The 14,610-nt window shown below is 39.2% G+C and overlaps 1 protein-coding gene across 15 annotated transcripts in view; it reads right to left on the bottom strand.

Annotated features, from left to right (window-relative positions):
• EPB41 (erythrocyte membrane protein band 4.1) overlaps positions 1-14,610 on the bottom strand; it is a 138,391-nt gene that overhangs the window by 106,239 nt on the left and 17,542 nt on the right. For 5 of the 15 annotated variants that reach the window (XM_081146163.1, XM_081146165.1, XM_081146166.1 and 2 more), the window contains exon 1: positions 12,107-12,343. The exons of 8 other annotated variants lie outside the window; for them this stretch is intronic. The gene's annotated coding sequence lies outside the window, so the exon portion shown is untranslated. Of the gene's footprint in view, positions 1-12,106; positions 12,361-14,610 lie in introns of those variants that run through there. 2 more of the 15 variants (XM_081146164.1, XM_081146170.1) reach the window with 2 other exon arrangements.

The raw sequence follows: 14,610 nt of genomic DNA, 5'->3' as shown, positions 1-14,610 counted from the left end.
TGTTAAGAATCAAAGAATGGGAAGGGAATATTTATTGAGAGCTACTTGGCACCAAGTTACTGAGTTATAATCAGAGATTGTATGGTCTGAGGTAAATGATTAAAAGGAAGCCCCTCAACACACACACATCTACCCCAAAACCCCTCTACTGTTTGTGTTTCTCTTCTGTGAATAGTAATGATATTCTATGGGTAACTGTGGTCTCCCCTAAGGGGGAGATCAACCTGGTGTTGATCACAAGCAAGAAGTGGGTCCTCTCTCAGATATAACCATAGGTTAGCAAGATCGAGAACCCCTTTTTTCTCTGGGCCTTCTCCTCTGGGTTTACAACAATCTGCATATGCTGGAGGCACTCCCAGGTAGAAGTGTTAGAGATGGCTTCTGCCACTGGAAGGCAGATAGATGTGCTGCAGTCAAGAAACAGGTATCCCAATAGAAGACCACAAATTGAAGAGGAGTTTGATTGTGAGTCAGATTGCACAGAAGCATATCAGTAACTCTGTGCTTATGTCCCTTTTGTATATCTGAGCCTTTAGTAAGTACTAAATGTTCCAGCCTGGTCTCAGCTGTGTACTACAGGAGTATTAAGAGAAGACTCACCTCTGGAACAGAAAATTAAAGAGAAAACAACACTCCCTAATGTCAGCAAGGGATTCCCCAGGGGATCAAAAGTCCTTGCTATGAACTCCAATTATTCCACACCATGTGCAGAATTTCCTTCTAAAGCCAATTCTGGAACATCCTGACTCTTATTTATTAAGATAGAACGCAGTTTTTTCCTATCAAAAATGAACATGACTGTAAACTCAGGTCTATTTGATTCCAAATCTGTATTCTTATTGGCTGCTACATCACATTGTCTCTGAAATACTATAAATAGAAAACTGTTCAGCAAAAATATGGGAGAGAATTATTTAAGAGGAGAAGGAGGTGGAAGGTGGAAAGAGAGGGAGGAAGGGAAAAGAAAGGAAAGAGAGGGATTTCGGCAAAGCATAAAAACTCATTGTGGATTAAATGTCAAAGATGGAAATATTTAAATTAAATATATGCACTTAGCATATATAGAGAGAAGTCCCTGATCTATAGCTAGCATTTGATATGTATTAATTCCCTTTCTTAGGAACAAATACAAGAGCCGTGTAGAAAAATGCTGTCTTAAGTTTAAGCTTTTGAAAAAGTTCAAGTGTAATGATATTAGAATAGATATCCAACAACAACAAAACACTCCACATTTCCTTACTGAAAAATATTCTATACGTAAGAAGAACCCAGAACTGTGGCAACTATAAAAGTTATACATCAGTTCTCTCTTTCAAACAAAAAGGGGAACACACTATCTCACTTCTCCAATATGTTTAAATGCAAAAATACATGCAAATTCATGAATTCATTAAACTGCAAAATCATTTGCTTTCTTATTTACTTTAAGGCAATAAGGTATAATATATTTCTGTATCTGTTAAAAGTCACAAAGATTCAAGGCACTTCAAATTTCAGGTGGCTTATATACAAGTTCCGCTGCAAAAATACCTTCCCAACGAACATCAGCCAAACCCCTTCCTGTTTTTCACCTTGTATGTTTACTTTCACATCTGCTGAGAAAGATAAAAGCAACAATGGGGACATCAACCACATGACCATGTCCTACCAACCCGGAAATGAAGCTGTGAAGCCAGAGTTGCTGTGAAATGGGTCTTTAGACATGCAGGCTTAAAAATGTTACAGTATAAGTCTGAATCAAATCCAAAGATCGCCACTAGACAAAACCAATAGTATATTTCTATATAGCTATATCTGTTTATAGATAATAATCATATAAACGCATAAATACCCAATTTAAGTAGAAAAAGGTATAGGTCAACATGCAAGAATTATTCTTCTTAACCAAAGATTATTCTCCCCATCTCCATGAGGTCAGGTTTTTATCAAAGGGAAAAGGGAATTAACATTTATTTATTGAGTATCTGTATGTGACAGGCGTGCTGCAAAGTTTATTTTTGTTTGTTATTACTATGTATTCTGTGTAATGAGGGTATTATCCTCATTTTACAGAAGAGGAAACTGAGGCATAGAAAAGTACTTTCACAAGATCACAATCACTAAGAAATCATTAGCTTTGACAGAAGTCCTGCACCCAAATCTCTCCTTCCCCACTTGCTCATGGACATATTCAGTAAAGGTGGAGCAATAAAGAATGTGGCTTTGAAGCCAATTTTCACTTGCTAGTTGTGTAACTTCAGATAAATTACTTAACTTTTAACATACTACTTAAAATGTAAAATGAGATTAGTCACACCTACTTCATAGGGTTGTGGGGAGGCTTAAATGCAAAAATAATGGCTAACATCACCCTGGCCAGTTTGGCTCAGTTGGTTGAGCCTTGTCCCACGCACCAAAAGGTTGCTGGTTCGATTTCCACTCAGAGCACATGCCCGGGTTGCAGACTCAATTCATAATAGGAGGTAGCCGATCAATGTTTCTCTCTCTCTCTCTCCCTCTTACTTCCTCTCTCTAAAATCAATAAAAACATATTTTAAAAAATAATGTCTAACATTTATCTGGTGCCAGTCACTGTTCTAAATACTTCACATATATTAACTCATTTAATCATCATAACAACCTTAAAAGATAACTACTTTTTATCATCCCCATGTTATATAATGTGTAAACTGAGGTACAGAAGTTAAGTAACTTGCCTAAGGTCACCAAATAAAGAGTGACACAACTAGAACTTAAAACCAGGCATTCTAGCCCTAGAGTCCACACCTTCAACACCTATGTCATACCTATAAAGCACACAGCACAGAGTTTGGCTCATAATAAAATATCAATAAACACTAACATTTTTATTTTTACTGGCATATAATATTACCCAGTACATAGAGGCTGAAATGTATTAAAACAAGGGGAAGAGCCAGAATTTAAACCCAGGTTTTACCCTGTGCTTTTCCCATAACTACGTCTTTCTATGACACAGTACCTCTATTCCTAATATTTTGTGTATGCCCAGTTATTTCTACTAATACTAGATCATTAAACTTCCTTAAGACAGGGGTCATACTTTCCATATTTTTGTGAGAACATACAATCACTCACAGGCTCCTGCTCATTATGGATAATATGGATAATATGTATTAAATGAATGATCATGCCATTCCTCTGCTCGAAATCCTCCCAAGAAGTCCCATCTCAGAAAAAAATGTAGTCTGTAGCTTAGCCAACAAGGTACTACATGAACTGCTCTTTCTCCTTTCTGAGCTCAAGTCCTACCATTTTCCCCTAGATCATTTTAATCCCGCCATGTTGGCTTACTTAATGTTTCTCAATCACACCAAACATGCTTAACCTTTGTGCATGTAGTTCTTCTGCCTGAAATGCTCTCCTCCAGGTACCATTCAGGACTCTGCTCAAGAGTCACCTCACCAGAGAGGTCGTCTCTGACCACTCTATCTAAAATACCCACCCCACCTCCCTCACTCTTTGTCCCCTTATCCTGCTTTCCCTGATCCTCACTAAAATCTTATATTTTATCCCTGATTTGTATACTTGTTTATTATTTGTCCTCTCCCACTAAAATGTAAGCCCAGAGAACAGATAATTCTATTCTTTATTTTATTATCAGACACTTTATTCACTGCATGTCCCAATGCACTTAGGACAGTGCCTGGTAAATAGTAGACAATCGATAGTTATTAAATTAATAAATGGTAGATGTATTAGTTATTTATTGTTGTATAACACATTACCCCCAAAACTCAGTGGCTTAAAACAACAAACTATTATCTTAGTTCTGTTGTTCAGAAATTCAGGCATAGTTTAGCTTGGTGCCTTTGGCTCAGGGTCTCTCATGAAGTTGGAGCCAAGTAGTCAACCAGGTTTGCATTCATCTCAAGACTCTACTCTGCCTGGATAATCTGCTTCCAAGCTCACTCACATGGCTGTTGTCAGGCCTCAGGAAATCTGCTCCAAGCTCTTACATAGTTACTGACAGACCTTGGTTTCTCGCCATGTGAGCCTCTCCATAGGCTGTCTGAACATTCACAGGACACGGCAGCTGGTGATTTGAGTGACAGGGAGAGGGCCAGAGAGTGTCCAAGATGGGAGTGCCCAAGAAAGAAGCCACAGCCTTTTGTAACCTAATCTTGGAAGTGACATTCCACCACTGGTGTATTCTATTCATTAGAAGTAAGTCACCAGGTCCAGGCAACAACTCAAGGGAAAGGATTATACAAGGACATGAATACAGGAGGAAGGCATCATTGGGGCCATCTTAAAGGCTGCCTATCTCAATAAGCACAATAAAAATCTTTTAAAAACAAAAAGCACACCTTGCCCTTTAGTCACCTGATATATTCTTTAGTGTATCTATTTAAATATGATGCTGTAATCATTATGCAATCGTTCACACAGTGCAAGTCTTTTTAATCTTACAAAACACCAAAGGGAGTACATTAACTATTGAACATTTTTTGTTAACCAGTGTTCATTAACAATCGTATTACAGATAATACAACTAGAAAGGATCAGTCAACAAAAATAGCATCCAGAGAAAACAGAGTTATTGGATAAATCTTGCTAAATAGATGACATCAATTTTTAAAAAATATGAATTGGATATTGGTTATGAAAATATTACTTTTCTTAGGTAGGATAATGGTATTGTGGGTATCTAGGATAACATCTTTATTCTTAGGAGAGGCATACTGAAGTGTTTTAGGAGTAAAGGATCATATCTGTACCTTAGTTTCCAAAAAAATAGGATATATGTACACACGTATACAGGGAGAGGTAATCAGAAGCAGAGTCAGAATTATAACCCAAATCTTAAGTCTTAATTATCTATCCTTGAATTCACATTCTCACTATACCTCTGCATGTCTAGTGTCTCCCCTATGTTATGTACCTAGCTACTATACTAAGCAATATTTGTGTTTGAGGGAATGGGGAAGCCAATGAAAGACATGACATTGACCTTTTGCCCTCCAGAAGCTGACAACCTTATTGGGAAATACAAATTTTATATGCAATATAAAACAATACTTGACAAATCTGGTAGAGCACAAATAAATGCTGCAAGAGTTCAGAAGAGGATACCAATAAACATTCAGAGGATAAAATATCTTTAAAACCTCTTCCCTTTTACAGGTTTCTTATTCTTAGCCTCCTTTCCCTTAAGTATTTCTCCTTTATTTACTTGGCAACAACTTACTTGGTTATTTCCTACCTAACAAAATTATCTGGAGACTATCTAAACATAAAATATATGTTTTGCCTGTTTGGAACACAGGCTATGATTTTTAAAATAAAATACTATTTACATTTTCACTGGGGGAAAAATGCTAAATATACTATCTGAATATTCTTGCCTTCAGAAGCAATTGTGTTGTTTCAAGCGTTGAGGATGCCAGAAAGCTTGAAGACTTAAAAATAACCTCACAAAGAGCTGATTTCCAACACCAGATGGAAAGAAATTACTCTAAAGACACATGTGTGGGAGGACATATATACAACATCATATGACACCATGCAAAGATTTATATAATTACGTAATACCATCAAAACTAGCAGGACTCTCTGCAGGTAGTAAGTTAGCAACAGTATCGACTCTCTGAATCATTAAAAAGATAAAAGGGCAAGAAACAGCAAGTAGGTGGTAGCAAAAAAAAAAAAAAAGCCTGCACTTCAAACTGCCTTCCATGCATCCCTGTTGCACACTGAAATGGTTGGCAGGTAAAATTTGAGGGCTTAAATCTTTGGAGCTCTTGACAGTTCTGCCTGTGTCCATATGGTCAAAATTGGGGGGGTAGGCGGAAGATGAATTTCAACAATCTGTACCAAGTGTATTATTAAGGTGAAACAGTTTTCACTTGAATATATGTAGAACATCAAATTGGTAAACTGAAATGCATACTTGACATATCATTAAAATAACACTTCTTTATATGATATTTTATTTTTGTATTCAAAGATATACTGATAAGATAGCATTTAGCATTGTGTTAAAATGATTCTAGCCTGGCCAAGCGTAGCTCAGCGGTTAAGCGTCAACCTAGGATCCAGGAAATCAAGGTTCGATTCCTAGTCAGAGCACATGCCTGGGTTGTGGGCTCGATCCCCAGTCAGGGGCATGCAAGAGGCAGCTGATCAATGGCGACTCTCTCATCATTGATGTTTCTGTCTCTCTCCCTCTCCCTTCCTCTCTCTGAAATCAATAAAGATATATTTTTTTAAATAAAAATAAATAAATAAATAAAATGATTCTAATAGGGTTACTTAATTTATGTAAGCATTAAGTAATGGCTAAATAGCAATCACAAATGAAGCTTGGCATAGTACTATATATCCACAAATTACCAAAAGTGTAAATTTCTATTACATTGTGGGCCACAGGCTTAAATTTAACTATTTTAAAATAACCCTATGCTTTAATGTTAAATCACTGAGAGTCTCTCACTCGAAACTTTTATTTATTTTTTATCTTTATTGTTGAAAGTATTACAGATGTTCCTTTTTTCCCTCCCATTGATCCTCTTTACCCCAAATCCACCTCACCCTCAGGCCTTCCCCATACCAATGTCTGTGTCCAGGTTATGCATATAAGCATGTATGTTCTTTGATTAATCTCTCCCCACCCACTCCCCCACCCCCACCTTCCCTCTGAGACCCCTCGGTTTGTTCCATGCTTCTATGTCTCTGGATCTATTTTGCTCATCAGTTTATTTTATTATATTCCACATATGTCACGCAAGACTTTTAAACATAACTTTTTTATGGTTCAATACAGGTATTATCAAAATATAATATAAAAGTTTTCTAAGTGAACATTAATGTAGAAAGTATTTAAACTTCAGTCTATGTTATGTCCAGTGCTACAATTCAGACACACAGAGGGCCTACCAAAAGTTGATTTGGATTAGGATAATTCTGTAGAGGCTAGAAGGCACAAAGAGCAGATAAGTTGCATTTATAAGTCCCAATTAAATATATGAGTATATGTCCCAATTAAATATACGAGTATATATGAGTCCCAATTAAATATATGAGTATATATTATATCCTATTTTATCTTACTACTTCCACCTATTTCCAAAGACAGTGAGGTGTTCCTATCCCTATTAATAGATAATATTAATAAACAGAACTACAGATATATATTAAATTTAGATAGAATAGATAGGAATAGAGCATCTACTGCTTCTTCCAATCTTATTTATCAATATAAATATTTAGTCATAGTTCCTATTCATTTCATTAGACAATCTTGCCTCTTCCTATCCACTCTACGAGATTACTTTAACCCTACCCACGGTCCACTCCACATAGCTCAGAAACTATTTTAATTTCTGCAAATACAGATTGCCCTGAAAACAAAGAATGATAGAAGAGGCCCTAGATTAACTAGGTGGAAGTGACCCAAAGAGTCTTCAGCCATGGACGGGAGAGAGCAGCAAGTTAATAAACAATCACAGTTTAATCCATATGGCTTTATCTTGGAGATAATAAGAGATAGCTACAAAATGAGAACTAGTATTAATAAATGCAATAAAATAATAAATAATAAAACATGATGCCAGAATGACTCTAGAATTTTTATATAAAAGGGACTTTTAGGGGTAGCATATTTACTTAGATGACTTTGAGGGAAAGCTGATGAAGATTAGGGGTAGGGCGTATTAAAATCTCTCCAAGTCATTCCTTGGATTGTACTGGCCACACCCATGGTATGTTGCTTTTCTTTAAAGGTAAAAAGAGCTAGCCAATTTATTTTCAAATACTTCAAGATGAGTACAATCTCATTTAAATAAAAATAATTAGCAAAAATAAATGTAAATAGACTTTTATTATAATCAGATTCTCTCACTAAACTTTCCTAAAATGAACATTTGAAGTAATGTCAGTGGGGTAGTTAATTCTAAATAAGATCAGCACTCAAAATAAAATATCAAGGTCTCCTTTCTAAAGCCTCTAATTTCTCACTACTGTTCATCGCTATAGCTGTTCTCTTCATCCTTCTCAGGGTGAATTCATTAAATAGCAGCAGAGTGTATCAAATACTAATCTAACCCAGTGTGTCCACCACAGTATTTGTTACACTGCATTGTACTGAACAAATCACGACCCCATTCATAAAAAGGACACATAGTAAATCACCAGTGATAAACCAACACATAGTAAATCACCAGTGATAAACCAACAAACTCAAATAGACAACAAAAATTAACATATATATTTGGAATCTGGCTCTTCTCTAACTAAAACCTATTATAAATGCAATGAATCAATTACCTTCCAATAATTCTAGATTCTCTACATAAATAAGGCCCATAACTGATGAATTCATCATGTTAATTTGATAACTCTTTTAAAAGTTTTTTAAAGTTTCATCTTTGGGGATATTATTCAGAGAAAAAACCAAAGTTGTTCAGTAGAAAAAAGTTGTTAGAATTATTATTGTTTAGCTCACAAACAAAATAAGGTGATTCCATGCTCAAGCAATAGGGGGAAAACAACTCCTTTAGAGGTAGCAATGAATCTGCATATGAATATGCATGTGACCAATCATGAATCTGATGAGACTCTTAGAAAAATACACTGGCAGCACTTGGGCTGGCCTGCTTCTTAGATAACACGGAAAGAGTATGTGGTCTAAACATACACTCCTACTGATTTAAGAACCAAATTCAGCCCATGATGGTCACTGATATTCTAAAGTTATCATATTGCCAATATTAAATTGGATTTGAACATTCAGAATACAATATAAACAAGCCAAATCACTCATATCACAAATTATAGACTACATATTTAAAATCACAATCTACTGGTAAGCATATCAAAGTACCTGCAGAGAATTCAAGAATCCCTTGACTACTACTGGGGAACACTTCTGACAAGCTTAACTGAAAGCTTTCTTAGGAACAGGAGGAAGGAAACCAAATAGCATTGTAAGCACACTATCTCCCATAATATGTATTTGTTTAAAATCAAGACCATAAACTAAGGAATGAGATGGAAGGCTAGCTCTGTAATTTCCAGAAATGTTAAATTCAAGCTGCACACAAGAAAACATCACATTGGTGAACTTTAAATGTGGAACACAAACCTGACAAAAGAAAACAACAGGAAAAATATATAGGTCATATCTCAACAAAATACCACAACCATTTTTTTCAGAGGAGAAAGGATTCATTTAAAATCCCTTGTTAAGCCTGGCCGGATGACTCAGCTGGTTGAACATTGTCCTGTACACCAAAAAAAAAAACAGGAAAAAAAAGTAGGGGAGGTTGTGGGTTCAATCCCCTGGTCAGATCAGGGCAACCAATCAGCGTTTCTCCCTCTCTCTCTCTCTCTCTTTCTCAATCAATCAATCAATGAAAATATCCTTAGGTGAGGATTTTTTTAATCACTTGTTGATTTAAATATTAGAAGTGTTTCTCAAAGAAAAAAAGAAAGGAGATGAAATGAAAACACTTTTAAATATACAAAGAGGGAAATTTGTGTATTTTTTGTTAATATTATATAAATTATTATATCAGTTATTTCATACATTCTATTGAAGATAAGCCTACTTTAAAACATAGGTTTATTCACATCTAGTACTTTAATGCAATAAATATGATTTGAGTATTTAACAAACATTAAGGAAATGTTGGCCCTTAGACCACCAAGAAAGAGAAGAGATGCAGAAAGCAAGCAGAGATCCACCTAAAAGATAAAATTTTCTTTACTGGCTTAAACTATTTGCTGACACCAGAGTTTCCAAGCATTAATTGGAATTCTTAGCTCTGAGTAGAATGGAAGCCTAAGAGCTTTTCTTAATCTACTATCATCCATTATCTATCATAAAGGCTGCACACATTTATGTGGCACTTAGGACCCAAAACCTTTTAATGAACACCAGTTAAAGAAAATTCAACTGGCTGGCCATACTAATGAAAGTCAAAGAAAATTCAAAACAAAACAAAAAATTCCATCAAGTTCCTTCAACATAGGGAACTTTTCCCCACACTTCAAATTACTAATATAGTTAATATTTTTAAGGTAAAACAACTGAAAATAGTCATGAGGAATATACATATATGACAAGCATAGATGAAATTACATGGCCAAAGGTACAGAGATGGGAAAATATGGATTATTACTGAGCAGTTCTTTTTGGTTGGAAAATAAAATAAGGAGAATGCCTACAGAAACTGAAAATAAGTTTATGTTGTTTTAAGCAGCTGAAAAAAAAAAAAATGAAGAAGAATAAAGGTGGAAAGGTAGATTGGGGCCATATTGTGTAAGGACTTACCTATAAGGCATTTGGTATAAAACACTAGTATAAATGTTGAGAGAATTTTGGTGAGACCTAAAGATTAGAAACATTTATTTCTAAGCCTAAATTCAACCATACAAGGAAAAAAGTGTAGTTTTGTTACTAGAAGAGAAAGGAGCAAGGTTAGCATGCTAAGCTTGGGTCTACAAGTGAGCTCACTTTGAATGGTGGCAAAGATACTGTACTTCAGTTTCCCCAGGGATATGAATAATGCCTATCTTTACCTTAATTATAGCCTTCCTATAGAAAGCACTCTGAATTAGCACCTTCATTCCAAGGCAGTCTGATGTTCAGTTATCAGCTGTCATTTGTTGAGTCCTTCCTGTGTGCCAGATATTCTGCTATATATTCTACATGGATTATATGAATAACACCCCAAAAAAACTGTTTTATAAAACCAAAACTTGTACAGCTGACAAAGAACTTGTATGTTTCCAATTTACAGAAAAGGAAAGTGAAGAATAGTTAAGTTTCCATAAAAAGTAAAGGTTAATGTTACACTCACAAAATTGGGATAAGAAGAATTATACAAAGAAGATATACGTAAGATATTCTGTGTGTGTTTGTGTGTGTACTTAAAGGATCAAGCCAACTAAAATTTTCGCCAGGACTGAGAATGCTGAAAACAGTAATGATTAACAGCACTGAGTACAGTATATCCTCAAGAGAGTATAACACCACTATAATAATATCCAAGATACAAGACATAACCATTTCTTGCAATTTTCCCTAAAAACAGAAAGAACAAAATAGCAGCTGTGAAATCACCCAGACTACTAAAAAAAGCTCAGCATCTCTTAAAAAAAAAAAAAAAAAAAAAAAGCCACCACTATCTCCTAATCAGCAATACATGCCAAAAACCGACAAGTCTCCACAGACTAGTCATTTATGGTAGGGTACGTTAGAGAAACAACAGGATGACAGTCGCTATCATATGGCCAGAAACCAATCCGTCAGCAATGTTTCACGTGAGATCACTTTCTCTCTCCAGAGAATGCATGATCCTGGGAAGAATAAACCAGTTTTGGCAAACCCTCATCAGGAAGAATAGCCTGCTGACGAATCTTGGAGGACGAGCCTCCATCTAGTCTCTCCACAGGTATTTAAAAAAAAAAAAAAAAAAAAGCCCAGCGAGCAGGAGGAAATATTTCCAAGCCGACAGATGCGCGAACTGAAAAAGGAGGTCACGATGCTGAGAGAACAGATTTAACCCTTTGGGCACGGGAACCGAGAAGGCTAAGGGGGAGCGCATCTGAGCCCTCGGTGTTGGCGAATTTTTCTAATGATACGGACGTGCATGGCGGGAAGGCCTCAACGTCCTCGCAGGGTTCCCGCCACCCCTCAGATCATGCCGTCTTCTCCAGACAGCCGGCTACCTCGTTGGGAAGAAAGCTCTGCAGCTGCACCCAACACCTTCATCGCCCAAAACGTGCAATTCTCCCCCATTTGGTTTCCTTCCAAGGCTCCTGCAATGATTGATGGACCAGACCGTACAGATTTCCCCGCGTCAAAAACAAACCCCAAGCCGAACTTTGAAACGCTCCCCCAGATCAGCCCCCGCCTCTTTCCCCTCAGGCCCGCCGCGTCCAGGCTCCAGCCCGTCAGCCTCCGGCGCGGCGTTCAGGGGCCATAGAGCCCGAGCCCCCAGCCCGGGGCCCGGGGCCTGCAGCGGGCTAGAGACAAAGAGGCTGCGGCGCCACCGCGGCCGCCAGGACCGTCCCCTCGGGGACAGCTCCGCGCCCCGCCTCCCCGCAACCCAGCTCGCACGCCGCAGCCGCCTTGCCTCACCGGTGGCAACCGGGACCAGGGTCCCTCGCCTGCCGCTGCAGCTGCCGGATGAACAATGGCAGGAGGAGGCGCTGGCGTCCGAGGCTCGGGCCCTCTGCGACTCGCGGGCTCGCAAGCTGCAGGCGGACTGACTGACTAACCCACCGGCGGAGGGAGGGAGCAAGTGAGCGAGCAAGAGGCTCCGCCGCGCGCCCTCCCGCCTTTCCTCTGTGAGGCGAGGCAGGGCCGGCCCGGCCCGCAGCCAGCCCGCCCGCGCGCGCGCGCCCCTCCCCCTCTGGTCGCCACAACATTGTAGTAAATTTCTATTGGACGGCGCAGGAGGGGAGGAGGGGGCTGGGCCCGCGGCCCGTCAGCCCATTGGCTGAGGCCAAGTTCTGGCTCCACTGGTTCCCCACTCCCCAAGGCCGGTAAGGAATGGGGAGGGCAGAAAAAAAGAGGGGAAAAGGCAAGGGGCTGGCCACGAGTGCGCACGCGCGAGTCGAACCTGCTCGCAAGTCCAGGTGCTCCGGCCCCTGCAGCACCCACGTGGGGAATGAGGCAACTAGTGCCCAGGACGAAGGTGAGGCCATTTCCACCTGGAGGAGGGCCAGGTAAGAGGCTGAGATTTGAAATCCTCAGGGAAAGCTGAAATTGCTGCCAGGCTCCTCCAGCTGACTGCCCCCTAATGCACCTAGTGACCTTGGTTAAGTCATTCAGCTTTTCTGGGCCTCAGTTTCCCCTTCTAGTAAGTTGACCATCTCTAGATGCCATTCTAATCCTGACGTTCCATTAGACTTTACCTCTCCTTACAGCTGGGTAAGGCCTGAAATGGAAGCTGAGTGTTGTGGCCGCACCAAGATTTCAGCTGTCTTCTGTGTTTAATGATCTAATTCTGCCCTGGCACCCTCAAAATCATAAAAACCTAGATGAACTTAGGGTTGCTCTGACAATTGCCTTGTATGCCTTTATTTCCTTTCGGAAGTTTCAGAGGCCCCTTGACCCTTCACATTCCCTGAAAGGTTGGTTTCTGAACAGGCTGGGGCCTCGCAGAGCAGGAAAGAAGGCTCTGTTTTAAGCATGGTCCCTATAAAGTAAGACAGGTTCTGCTATTCCCATTTTAGAGAATAAGAAGCCCAAGCAGAGAAGCTTAGACCTGCCAGGATAAGAAGCCAGGCAATCTGACATCAGAGCCTGTACATGCCAGCTACACTGCCTTAGTATCTAATCATAGCCCTCTCACATCTCAGCTCAGCCTCTAGAAATCGACTACCTAGGTTCAATTCTCAAACTCCAGCCCTCCCTAATTGTTTGGCTCCATAAAAGGGGATAATAGTTCTACCTCATAAGAGTTATTATAGGAATTAAATGAGTTAAAATATGTAAAGGTGTTACAGCAGTGTCTAGCTCATAGTAAGAGCTACATAAGTGTTAATTATTACTGCTATTTGGAGACTAGCATGGACTGAGAGATGTGGAGCTGATTAACATAATAATAACGTATTGCCTGGCCAGGCGTGGTCCAGCAGCTGAGCATCGACCTAGGATCTAGAAGACCGTGGTTCGATTCCTGATCAGGGCACATGCCTGGGTTGCAGCCTCAATCCCCAGTTGGGGGCATGCAGGAGGCAGCTGATCAATGGCTACTCTCTCATCATTGATGTTTCCATCTCTCTCTCTCCCTCTCCCTTCCTCTCTGAAGTCAATAAAGATATATTTAAATAATAATAACATATTTGTTAAGCACTCAATTGTTGTCAGCCCTGTACTGAGCACATTATATGAATTATCTATTTGAAACATCCTGAGAACCCCTAGAGGACCACCTGACTACCCTATCTAAAACTGCCTCCACTCACACTCCCTTGCCCTGCTCTAATTTTGCTTCATAGTACTTACTTCTACCTGACTCTACTATATATGTACTATTTATTTGTTGTCCCTCTCAATAAATTGCTGCAGTATAGACCCAGTAGACTGCAAGCTTCAGGTGGGCAGGGACTTTGTCCCTCTTTTTCATCTAATGAACAAGTTATTTTTTATATAAGGAAGCTGAGGCTTATAAGGTCAGGTGACTTGGCCAAGGTCATGCTGTGTACTAGGGGTGAAACACCTGTTCTTGAATACTCTGGTCCCCTGTCTTAGGTCCTCCAGTTGAGCCATGCTTTTGATTGGGGAAGCTCTAGACCTACCACCTCTGTGCCTCAGAGGCTTCCTACACCTAGACCTGGAAATCTGCTACCATGAAGGATAAATCCCAAAGATCAACCACAAGAGAGCTCACCACTACCACCAAATTCAGATTTATAAAAAACAATATTCTCTATGCCGTAAAGTGCTATGCAATGGCATATCATATTAAAGAGGCTTGGTTGGATGCATGGAGTGTACAGTATTTAATAAACATTATCCTGAAAAAAGTAGGGGTCTCAGGCTAGCAGAAAATGGCTAGACACAGGCAGGTGTAAACCACTCTTAAATTCAGAGTGCCATGCAACAGCACACCAAGAACTGTTGGCACAGGCTTT

The sequence above is a fragment of the Miniopterus schreibersii genome (genome assembly GCF_964146895.1).
Source record: "Miniopterus schreibersii genome assembly, chromosome: 8".
NCBI lineage: Eukaryota > Metazoa > Chordata > Mammalia > Chiroptera > Miniopteridae > Miniopterus > Miniopterus schreibersii.
This window is presented reverse-complemented; position numbering and strand designations above follow the sequence as displayed.